The sequence below is a fragment of the Rattus norvegicus genome, chromosome 18 (assembly GCF_021556685.1).
Source record: "Rattus norvegicus strain SHRSP/BbbUtx chromosome 18, alternate assembly SHRSP_T2T, whole genome shotgun sequence".
Classification (NCBI taxonomy): Eukaryota; Metazoa; Chordata; class Mammalia; order Rodentia; family Muridae; genus Rattus; species Rattus norvegicus.
Window position 1 is genome coordinate 5,229,536 of NC_141551.1, and position 12,965 is coordinate 5,242,500.

Here is a 12,965-nt window from a genome sequence, read left to right on the forward strand (position 1 = left end):
TATATATATATATATATATATATATATGAAAGCAAATGGACAATCTAGTCAATAATTATAAGAAACTCAACAAGAAACACAAACCACCCACAGTGCAGGCACCTCAGCTGCACCGCTGGTGACAGGACACTGGCAGCACTTACACCTGCAGAACACCTGGTCACCATCATCTACTCTGGCTGCCTCAAAGCAAGCATGACCTTTGTGATGGTGCTTGGCATCCCACCTATGCAGACAACTCTGAGTTAACTGAAGTTTTGGACTCTGTGTGGATGGATTCGTTTAGGCTGTAGTCTTTGCTGTCTGTTTTCTTGAGTCAACTCTCCATTTTCTCTAGAGGAACCCTCGGCCTGTATACCCGCAGAGCATTCATTTCCCTGTTCCTAGCATTCCATCATGTGAACACGCATAGTTTCACCACTCTATTGGCTTGATGCTGAGTTGCTTCCAGAGAGGTAGGTGTGTGTGTGTGTGTGTGTGTGTGTGTGTGTGTGTGTGTGTGTGTCTCCACACCTACATATGTGCCTGAGTGTTGAAAAGGATAGGTTTGTCCATATGTGTAGAGGCCCGAGGTTAATATTGGTATTGTTCATCGTTTCTCTCTACCTTATCTTTTGAGGGAATGTCTCTCATCTAAGGATTGATTGCCACATATGCAGGTGATCCTACCTGCTGTTCCCACTCCCTCCCTGTTTTTTGTTTGTTTGTTTGTTTGTTTGTTTGTTTTTTTGTGGATCCTGGAAATCTGGATTCGGGTCCTCATGCTTGCATGGATGGGACTTTATCCATTTAGCTGTGTCCTCAGTTCTATTTCCAGTTAACAGCATTTAACAATGTTGCTATGAATATCCATGTGCACATGTCACCCCTATGCACACTTACTTTTCTCCAGACTAAGGAAAACTGAAAATGTCAAGTTGAAGAGTTCACATGTCTTTGAATTTGTTAGACAAGACCAACCTGTTTTCCTACCAATTTTCATTCCCATGAGCAGAATCTTAAGGTCTCCATTGTGGCGCATTCTGACCAGCCCTGGGAACTGCCACAGTTAGCTGGCTGATGGATGTCTAGCTAAGAAGCTTTTATTTGTCATTACTTTGGTTTAAAGCATAGGATTCAGATAACACAGCAGTGGCTTACAGCTCTTCTTGTCTTCTGTACTATGTTCTTTGATGAGTTCTGATCATATGACATAGAAACAATATTCTTACTTTATTTCATTTCTTTTTGCCTTACAATACAATACATAGTGTCTAGATCTATAATTTTGGTAATAATATCCTTGTTGACAGAGACACTACAGCACAAAATGTAATTCCTCAAAGAGATGTGCTGTCACCTGCAATTAGTATTCTCTGTAGATATAGTTCCATTCAGAGGAACTGTAAATAACCCTGAATCCTTCTATTTAGAGATGGACTTGCACATTTCAAGGATCAAACTCCTTTATGCAAGAAGCAGAGAGTCTTTGGATGAACTTGCTAGGATTTTAAGAACCTCCATTTAGTTTATCTGTTTACAGAAGATCATCATACTACATCCTAAGAGAACCCCCTTGCTGATGGCCTTGAAATGGGACACTCCTGCAGTTGGCAAACTCATATGGAGCAGAAAAAGAAACGAGAACACTTTCTTGAACAAACGTTAGAAATCGTTTTGGCCTTCTTGGGTCCCATTGCAGGATGTCTGTGTTCAAACACACCTCTAACTGCCTCTCTGTCTTTACCAATGACTCCTTCCCTTCAAGGTCAAGGTCAAGTCTCCCTTGCTATAAAGTGGGTCATTCTGAAAACAGACAAAGTTCCAAAATGTGGGATTCACACTTTGCTGCTTAAGTAACTACGTTGTCTAGAATGTGTCTCCCTATCTTTTTGCTGCCTTTCATGATCCCAAGTCAGACAGCTAGAAAGAGGACTTAGTGAGTAGAGTACAAGGGCCAGAGTTTAGACTCCTAGGCCAAGGTCAACTGAAATGTGATAGCAGGAGTCTGTAATCTTAATGTTCATATGTCAAGATGGAAGGAGGGTACAAGGGAAAGTCCTTAAGCTCATAAGTGAGCAGCCATAGCAGATGCAGTGGTAAACAACAAGGCAGTGTCAGAATGGGGAATGGAGGCCTTGTAGCCAAGTCTGTCCACTGAGCACCATGTACACCACATACACATATGTACTGTGTGTATATTCTCTCTCTCTCTATGTCTCTCTGTCTGTCTGTCTCTTTCTCTGTCTGTCTCTCTCTGTCTCTGTCTCTCTCTGTCTCTCTGTCTCTCTGTCTCTGTCTCTCTGTCTCTCTGTCTCTTTGTCTCTGTCTCTCTGTCTCTCTCTCTCTCTCTCTGTCTGTCTCTCTGTCTCTCTCTCTCAAAAAAAATTAGAAACATGACTGTAAGACAACAGGTTCCTAGAAAGGAATATTTCTAAACACGTTCAAGGCTATTTATTCAGGAGAAGAAGCAGCGCCTGTAGTTTGGTAAGTACTGAATACAGGAATGGTAACAAGAACAAGGTCTTGTGGTTTTCTGCACTTGTGTGTGCCTGTGTGGTTACTCTGTGAAGGAAAAAAATATGGAAGCAGAAACTGTTTCTTTTTCCCTTCCCCAACATCACTAAAGATGACAGACTTACAATAAATTACCGTGGAACCTAGAACAGGAACATCATTCTTTAAGTCAGAAATTCTTTCAGAATATGCATCACGTATCGGGTTTAAGTCATGTATTTCTTACAATCCAGTTTTGCTAAGGGGTGAGATGGCAAGCGTATGCTCTCCAGGTGGTCTCTTATCAGAGAGGATCTTGTCGGACAGGACCAATTTACAATATTCAAAACTCTTTGCAAAACCTTCTTGCTTATTTCATCCCGTCTGGATGGTAGAATAAATTCTTGAGATGGTACTCTGAACATTAGGAATAGAACATAGCTTTCTGCTGGGAAGGCAGGATATGTATTTAGCTAAGTTTCAGAGTCTCTTCTTTTCAACATAAGAATTCCCAAACCTCCTTAACGTGCATCTTAGATAAGAAACCTTTTCCATTCATCCAATGAGTCATTTCATAATTCAACCATTCATTCACCAGGGCTTTATGGGATTTGGTCATTAAACATAGACCATTGGCATTTCATTGAAATCGCAGAAAGGAATACTCACAATCACAGGAAGATGGAGTTCTCAGAAGCCTTTGGACTGCATCCTCAACTCTCTCTGTCAGTTCCTGCAAGAACTGTCTGAGGTAAATGAATCTGTCACTCAGTGAGCTCTGGGCCCAATCATAGAACCAGAGACCCTCTCAAATACACTGTGCCTGCATTATGGGACGTGGACTGAGTCAGAGTAAATCTGAGACTAGACCTTGAGCCCCATTGGGCATTTCTCTGTAGTCCTGCTGCTGCTAAAACAAATGGAAGGCTCAAACAAAGAAGTCTGATTGCACTCCACAGCCTTCGCCCCTGCCCATCATGGCAGAATGGGGAGCATACTGTCCCCTGTCACTCAGCTCCTCTACAAGAATGCCTTTAACACTCACCTGTCCCATCTAAATCACATACGTTAAACAGGAGACCAGGGTAATTGCAGTGACACTCTTAATCCAGTCCAACCCGGGGAACACACTGTTACTCGAGCACATATATGTGCACATGTATTTGAACACAAACTCTGCCTACATGCTCAAGTACCTACTTAGGCAAGAAACTCATGCTGCGGTAAGTATGCATGTATATACATGTTATGGTTTAAATATGAAATGCCACCCATGGAAACGTGTGTGTGAACGCATGACACCACCACCCACCCCCCTGCAGCTGGGTTGTGCTCTTTTGGGAAGTTGTAGAAAGTAAGGAAGGAAGTTTAGGAAGTAAAGCCTCGGCAGAGGGGATGAGTCACTGGGGAGCAGGGAACCTGGAAGGATTATTACATCCTGGCCCCACTCCATACACTCCTCCCATCTCCAGATGTAAGGGGACCAGTCGCTTTGTGCTCTTGTGTCTATGTGTTCCCACCATGGTGGACTGTATCCATGTAAGGCATAAGCCAAAATAAATGCTGCTGGAGTTGCTTTTGGCTAAGCATATCCAGTCACAGCCATGAGAATGAAACTAATAAAGTATGCACTCATATAAATACACGTGTGTGCCTACCAATAACCACAACAGTGGTGTGTGAGTGTGTGTGTGTGTGTGTGTGTGTGTGTGTGTGTGCGTGTGTAATAGGCTACAGAAGGAAATGATATTGAGATTTGCTGACTTTGACAGCAATTCGCTGGTAGCAACCAACTAGACGTGAGGCTCCATCGAGCCTTCCAGGGAAGGCACAGGATGGTGCCCCTCTTCTAAAGAGTGAATGCATCTCAAAAGAATGTGCTGTTGGCTCCAAGCCACAGAAGCAGCCCACAAACATGGATGCACCTTGGACAGCGGACATCCTGGGCTCAGCTGCAGCAAAGCTCTAACTACAACAGCTTCCCACATAGAAACCCAGAGAGGAAAAACAATCCCGGGTGGTCACATGGCCCAGGTTTGTCATCCTCTGCATTTGTCCCCAGGAGTAAACATGCCGATGTGGACGGAAACTGACTCATCTCTATCAGAAGCAGCTTTCCTCGGCTGAGTAAACTCTGGCACTGGGGTGGGGGGGCGGGTGCCACAGCACAGCAGGTCTACTGAAGACACTAACCTGCGGCCACCAAACACAACTGAGGACTTCCAATGTCCTCAGGGGAGCGAGGAAGCCTGTGAGACGACCTGAAACACAAACGTGCTACAGACAGAAGACGAGGGACCGGTTCTAGTGCAGGCATGATTGGCTACTTCGAATGACACAACTATATACACTAGTTCATCTAGGAGGAAATATTTAGGGGACCCTAAGTTACACTTTATGTAAAAGAGGAAGTAAACCCCTCTTAACAGGTGTTTAAATGACAGGACAGGTAGGGCTTTGTAATAGGCATTTGCCTTGTGAGGATCAGGGTAAAAAAAAAAAAACCACTATACTTGATGACCATTTCTTTAATAAATACAGAATGCTGGTGACATGACAGAGTGGGGTTGGCTATTAAGTGCACACCACTCTCAACAGGGAACCTATGCTATACGGGGACAAAAGGCAACCATTTAAGAAATTACACTTGATAAGTCCATGCTCCCCAGCTCTCCCTGAGAGGCATGAGATCAATTAAAACTGCATGACAGACTTTGGAAGAAAAGAAGTGATAATAAGAAGGACTTTGATTTCTCTGGTAGATTATGTTTCCCAAGGTGGCCACAATAATAACTCTTGTCCCTCATGCTCTCCTGCAGTGTGACCTTCTCCTGTCACCACCATGGCACTGATGTCCCCCCTGCTCATTCCCCACTAAGACAGGGAACTTATCTGAAATGGTAGAAGAAGATGGCAGCGACATAGTGTTCTTCTTAGCCTGAGCTTTCCCAGGCTGCAGCTGGGACCTGGGCACACTTCTGCTTGAAAGCTAGCCCCTAGCTATGGTAAGGAAGGTGGCCTCTACAAATGGCAGTCAGAGGCCTGATGCCAGAATTGCTGTGTTCTCTGGAGCAGCCACACCAGCCATGCAGGTGAAACCACACTGGACCTCCGAGTCAATCCCATAGGAAAGGGAAGATCCACCTAATTAACCCAGAGTCTGAAAGAATAATATATTGTTATTGTTTGTAAGGTGTTAACTTTTATGGTGGTTCATTATTCAGCAACAAAAAATTGTTAACAGTTTCTGTCATGTAGCCATAGCTTGGCATCCACCGGGAGTCAGTTCCAGGAATCCTCTTGGGTACCAAATTCAGTAGACACTCAAGTCCCGTATGGTAGCTGCCCTACGCACATTCTTTATGTACTATAACTGCATAATGCTTGTCAAACAAATATAAGTTAGATGATATATAGTTATGCTGTGTTATTTATGGAATAATGATAAAAAGTCTATATAGGTTTAGTATAGATAGATAATTTTGATTCATAAGTGATAGAGAATGTATGTGGAAAACCCATGAAATCCATTCGTTGTACTTTGTTGCAACAATGTAAAAGATAATGGACACACGCAATGTCATAGAAGTGGCTGAGACTCACACACAAACAGCAACAACACAAGCACACACAGGCACACACACACATGCACACACACACACTCACACACCAACACACACACACTCACACATACACACACACCAGCACACACACACACACCAGCACACACACACACACCAGCACACACACACACACACACACACACACACACACACACACGCACACACAGACGAGATGGAGATATTACAGGAGTGGCTATTCTAAATGTACATTTTGACAGAACAGCACAGAAGCAAACCAACAAGCTTACTTTGGTGTTTCTTTACACCCTTTTTAATATAACCAATGTTTTAGAAAATCCAGAGAAATATCACCAAAGCAACTGTAAAGAAGCCACAGTAACCTTTAAATTACATTACAAAAACTAAAGGTTCTTCAAACGGATGTGCAAATCATTATTTTCCGTGATGTTGTCAAAAGAGGCATATATTCACATTAAAACCTTTCTGCTCCTCCTTTTTCCCTTTGGTTCTTCAGTCAAATTCTTTCCCGCCCACAGACGTGTACATACTAATAATTTGCAAACATCAAGCAATGTTGAGAAACATTTATGCTTCTCCAGAGCTTTGCTAACACAACGGTGGATGATTGTTGGGATGACATACATTTTAATTCTCTAACAATGTAACAGCTATTCTATAAAGGGTATCTATAAACTTGCTTTTATTTTGAAAGCACCCATAACTTTTCCAATTAGCAAACATGAGCCACTGGCAGCAGGAATTTTCTTTTTCTTCCATCATCTGTACCCAGTTTTATGGAGTTCAGGATATACACTGGGGACACATTAGAGGTTTATTAAAATCCGGGAAAGGTTTCATACAAGGTTAGAAAGATCTGAGGCGTCCAGTGGAGCAGAAGAGGACACAAGATGACATGGGCACTGTGTGGTGTGGCCACTGAAACAGCTGAGAAGGATCTCAATGCCCTCCCTACTGTCCACTCAGGACACAGACTACAAATGAAGAGGCCTTGTCTCTTTAAGTACCACGCCCTACAGTAAGGTAGGTAGAGACTTTTCCTTGCTGACATTAGGTATTCCCAGAGACCCACAAAGCCTACTCTCATGGCAAAATGGTGACCAGCCTCATGGACTAATCCACCAGATTGAAACAAAATAGCACCCAGTAGCAGGTGCAGGCCTCCGGCTGTCTAGAGTCCTTCCAAAATATCAGCAAGATTCTCTCTCAATGACTCCGAAAGGGGAAATATTCAAATTAGGTGAGAAGGGGAAAGGGGAAGGGGTTCCTAGAGTCCATCCACTTGCAGATGCGTCGCTAGGCAACTCTGGAGCAAGTGTCAATCATTAACAAACAAGTTCTCTACCCAGATTATGTTTGTGGGCAAGAGTGGTGTCAACCACTGTCCATGGAACCTTAAACCTCTGTGGTAAACCAACACTGGACTTGGAAACAGAAACTCAATGGCTAAGTCCTGGCGGAACATCATTCTCAACGTTTGCTTTTCTTCTTTTGAGGGGAGGGGTGTTCACACATATGTGTACATGTTACTGTTGTTGTGTAGATACGGTGGTGGGGGTGGGGGCGTAAGTATACAGTATGCAAGTACATCTGGAGACCAGAGGTTGACATCAGCTGTCTTGCCTCAGGTTCTCTAGCTTTAGTTTTTGATACAGGGTTTCTATCTGAGCCTAAAGTTCACCAGTTTTACTGCACTGGCTGGCCAGTGAGCTTCAGGGATCCTCCGATCTCCCATCCTCCTTGCTGGGGTAACAGGGGCTCAGTGATCATACTCAGCCTTCTGTTGTGGGTCCTAGGGATCGAGAGTCAGGCCCTCATGTTTGCACAGCAGGCACCTTACAAACAAGCCATCTCCCCAAGTTTCTTTTCTATGAAAAAGAAGCTCAATGAGGTGAGTTCACAGGGTCCCCCAACTCTAAGCTTTCGTTCTGGAACTTTCCATTCGAGCCCTGTGTTCTTTCCTAGCAACTGAAAAAAATTACTTTCTTTCAGAACCCCTTTAACTACAGATTATCTAGACATGTTTCTCCACACATCTAATCACAGGTGATGCCTGGCAGGACCATGAAGAAGAAGGGTGTGGGCTAAAGGGGGCAAGCACTTCGAGGCCCATGACATGCTTAGTACTGAAGCCTCAGACATCGGGCATCGGTTTCTACCTTGGTTGGATCCTATCGGTGTGTCCCTCCCTCCTGCTGTCAATGGAAAGCTCGCAGTGCCTAGAGGAACATCACAGGCAGAAGAAACAAGTGACATGCCTTTCACTTAATTTGTCTCCATATACAAGGACAATCACAGTGGAACATGGTTTATGATGTCTTCATGGGAAATAGAGTTCCTGAGGACACGAAAGTGTTGAGGTTGGCTGGGAACACAAAATTTTCAATGTTGTACCCTGGCTCAGAAAACACTCCCTGGGGTCATATATCCATAACATGCCTGACTTGGCTTTATCAAGCACTTCAGCTACGATAAAGGCCTGTTTCCTTATTTTCTCTCTAGGAGTACTGTGTACTCAAAACAATGGCAACAACAAAGGCCAACGAAAGAGTCCTAGCCCCTAGCTCTGCCTCTGACTGCAAACAGTCCCTTCACTGGAAAAAATGTGATGTGCTTTCCCTAAATAATTAAAGAACGCAAGTTATCAACCAGAGAAAAAGGTCCGTCCACATTGGGAGTTTAAAAGCTCTTACATTTTAGCACATTCTCTAAATTATACATGACCTTGGAAGAAATGTTATCTCTAGGAATATAAAATATTATAAAATAATGTAAAATAAAAAAAATCAAATACAGCAACTGTGTGTGAGACCACCAGATGTGTAGCTCAAACCACAGCCGTCCTTTCCCATAGGAGGTCAGCGAGAGTTGACTATGAAATTCAGGGGCAGGTTCCCAGGAGGCACAGCTTTAACCTTCTCTTTCTCTCCTGAATCCAAGCTAGACATGCATACAAACTCTGGCAGCCATGTTTTCCTACTTGAAGATGCCAGTCGTGTCCTAGATAATGAAGCTCCAGGGAGCAAAGCCTTGGTCCTTGAAGACCCACAGGGCTCCTGAGCCCGCTCTCCATTAGTTATCGCTGTAGCTCTCACCCAGGTGAGATAAAGAGCCGTCATTGTCAGATAGGCTATGGTTATCTTGGGATTTTTCTGTTAGAGAAAACTATTTCACCTATGACTTTATGTTCTTTTGGTCTTAGATGACACTAACAGAATAACATAAAAGGAGCAAACTCCACTCTGAGTCAATTTTCGATGGTTCAGCCCATGACTACTTGGCCTCCTGAACTTGAGACATCAAGTTAGCAAGACTGTGTAATGGAGAAATAAGAGGAGAGAAATCAAGTCACCGCCTAGGACACATTCACCTATGACCCACCCTCTTCCCGCTAAGCCCCACCTTCTGGTTTCCCAAAATAGTGCCACCATCTGAAGACCCAAGTCCCCATGGCCTTTTAGATGGGGCAGAGAAGGTGAGAGAGAGGCTCTTCACGTCAAACCACAGAAGACATCTGAGCCTACTGACTAGAACTACTTGGAGAAGTGTGAACTCCCGCTTGGTGTAACTGGATTTTCACATTGTATGTCTGATGGGAAAGGACGCCTCAGGCGTAGCCAATCGCCCCACACCAACATTACCACCTCACTAGACATGCAACCAATACTACACTCACCTGATCCCCAGCCAATATGGAAACAGTTGTTGGGAGGACTCAGGGAAGTGTTTGACTTCTTAATCTCTTCATTAAAAAGGAGAGAAAATATTGTCCTACCTCATGAGTACAGATAAAGGAGTGACCAATTAATAATGTCGATCGGCATAAAAATATAAATTTAAGAAGCAGTAAGACTTTTCATTAAACTATGAATAGCAGTGCCAGTAATTTCTTCTTTCACTGGAGGAAGTTTACATTCGATGGGCCTTTGGTATAACAAGAGTAAAAGTTGAATGAAAATTAAGCCTTGAGACACTCCAGGACAGTTCGACAAAAGCGTTGGTGTAACCGAAGCGGCCATAAGGTGTCATCTCTTGGAGACTGACTAGCCGTGCTTCTGGTGTGTGAAGAAATTTCATGTGAGAACCTGCATTACTCGTTCCATTTTAAAGGGGTTCTGGAAGTGTCTCTGGTTGCTCCCAAATGCCGCCGCAGCCTAACACACTTCCAACGGCTGTGCATAAGCTCTACCCGACCCTTGCTCTCATCGGACAACCTAAGGTGAAGCTCGTTTTGTTAATCTTGCTGGCCAGGAGCTGGCTTTATGGAGGTTGCTTTGTGTAGACCTACAGCACTTTTCCCGTGCACTGTGCCCTGCTGGAATTGCTGAGTGCTCTGAGTGTGCAATTTGCAGTGACAGAACGCTATAGCTTATGAAACTGTTGTCTGTGCGAGATATCAGGACTTGAGGTCCGAGTCTTCAAACATCAGCAATCGCCACCCTGGAATGCCCTATCTAGCTCTGCCACTCACAACCCCTCCTTGCCCATTCATTTCCTGATGACCCCTCTGGGTGGCTCTCACCCCTGACTCCTTCCAGAAGACCTCTCCTGCACACACTCACCACCCACCCGTCCTTCTTTGAACCACCCACCCATATATTAACAATTCTGCCTTTTAGTGACACACCGCCACATTCGACGTTAGAATTTCAGACGAGTGTGTTTTGTTCTCTCGCACACAGTGCGAGCCTTGGACTAGAGCTCAGGACACATTTCCTTTGCCCCCTCACAGCGCTCAGCAAAACATGCTGCCACATCCCCATTAAAAATATGCTGCTTCAATATGCCAGGCGCACCACTAAAACAGCTGACCATCTCCTGAGCATCTGACACATTTTGTCTGGTCCTATTCCCTAGAAAACACAAACACAAGTCTCCAGTGTTGGAATGAACTCACCAAGTGCAGGTGGTTTTCCAAACCATTGCTCTCTTGCACCTCCAGTGCAGCCAGACCAGTTCCAAGACACTTAGGCATGCCTGCTAGACATGAGATATGAATATTTTAAACTTCGCTAAATGAAAATTAATGTGCTCTAATTTTTGAGCTAATTCATAAAACTAGAGAGAGACCTTCCAAAGTCGCTCTGGAAGTCTGCATGAGGGAGAAAGCTATGCTAGCCAGTAAGTCAAATACAAGTGCAAAAGTTTTCCGGTGGTGCCCGCTGTGCATGATCACACACTCAGCACGGAGTGCACGTGAAAGGGGGAACAACGGCAGGCGGTTATGTTTGCTGGGTTGTGTAGAATGAAGCTGCAGGGTCTTCCATAACAGAAACAGGACTCCTCCTTCCTCCCCGAACATGGCGTTCTCTGTTCTGATAAAGCCAAATACACACATCTTCCCAAGAAGGTGGCACACACAGGACCCAGAAGGATTCCTCTACTGACCCTTCCTGCAGCATCCGGGAGGCAACAGCCTCTTTAGTTATTTACTGGCGGTAAGGAGGGTTGAATCTGGAGCCTGGGGCAGGATAGCCAAGTGCTCTGCAGGGGAGTGCTTCCGAGTTAAAAGGAGAGTGTTTTAAGGCACAACACTAAATATTAAACTCACACTTTCTCTTTTCAAACTCTTCAGGAATATTTTCAAGTATGGGCTCTGACTTTCATGACTTCTCTCACAGATCCATGATCATGTCTAATATCAGAAAAACACAAAACGTGTATTAGCCTCCTTCAGATGTCAAATGCTACAGCAGACTGATTCTCCGACCACCTCGTTAAAGCAGTGAATATGGTGTTAGCAGTGTTTCCTAACAGTCCTTCCTTCAAGATAAGGAGGCTTTAGAAGAAAGCGTCTAGCCATGTAGGTGGGGCAACAGAGTCAGTGCTGGCGTAGGTACTGTCCTTTATGGTTTGCCAGAAAGTCCCCTCCACCATCCATATTCCCACTTCCAAGGGGCCCTTGAGAGAGCACACTACTTTCTACTTATTTTAACACTTTCCAGTTTTATTCCTTCATTTCTCCTTTAGAAGACTGCTTCTAAGAATTAATTACTACCAAAATGATTACATTGATTTTTTTAGCTAATGGAATTTTTAATGAAAATAATACAAAGAGAGAGAGAGAGGATGGGGAAACGGCAGTCTGAAAGTCAGCCATAAAAGATTCAAGATTCACAAGGTGGTCACAGATTCCAAGCAACCAACGGTAAAATTAAATCTGCCTGGTAATTTCTCCCCCTCTCACCCCCCCCCCGCCCCACACTCAGAGCTTAGGGGAGGGGAAGGGGTGGCATTTCCTGGTCAAAACTAATGATTCCTTAATAAAAAATATTTCCCATAGACATGGATATTAGTGATAAAAGGGAGGGAGAGGAAGACCAGGGAGGGGAAAGGAGACAGCGAGGGGCTGGGGGAGAGTGCTGATCTAATGCTCTGGGATTGAAGAATCAATTTGCTGGGTTTCGGAGAGGCAGTAAGCCCTGGTTGTCGAAATCCCCATCTCTGGAAAGACAAGAGCATTAGCCAGCTCCCTCCTTTGCGCATGCCCCTTTGCAGAAACTCCAAGAGCTCCTGACCATCTGCTGAACTCGCCCTAGCTACAGGAGCCTTCTATTCAGAGCAGAACTCTCAGGTACTTAGCAACCTGAGCAGATATTTTGCATAAAAAAAAAAAACAGAACATGAGCTGGGAGATACCACTGAAGCATGAGGACAGGACGAGAGTTCAGATCCCCAGAACACACTTAAGAGCTGGGTGGAGTGGTGGCCCTCTGCAACCCCATCATAAGGGACACAGAGCCAAGCAGTCCCTGTAGTCCCTAGCTAGCCAGCCAGACCACTGGAAATGGGAGCGTCAGGTCCAGCTAGATGCCCCCACCTCAACACATACAGTGGACAGTGACTGAGGAAAACTCAGTGTCAACCTTGGGTCCTGGCACATTTTGC

The 12,965-nt window shown here is 44.5% G+C and overlaps 1 protein-coding gene across 5 annotated transcripts in view; it reads right to left on the bottom strand.

The window, feature by feature from the left end:
• Zfp521 (zinc finger protein 521) overlaps nucleotides 1-12,965 on the bottom strand; it is a 295,122-nt gene that overhangs the window by 233,915 nt on the left and 48,242 nt on the right.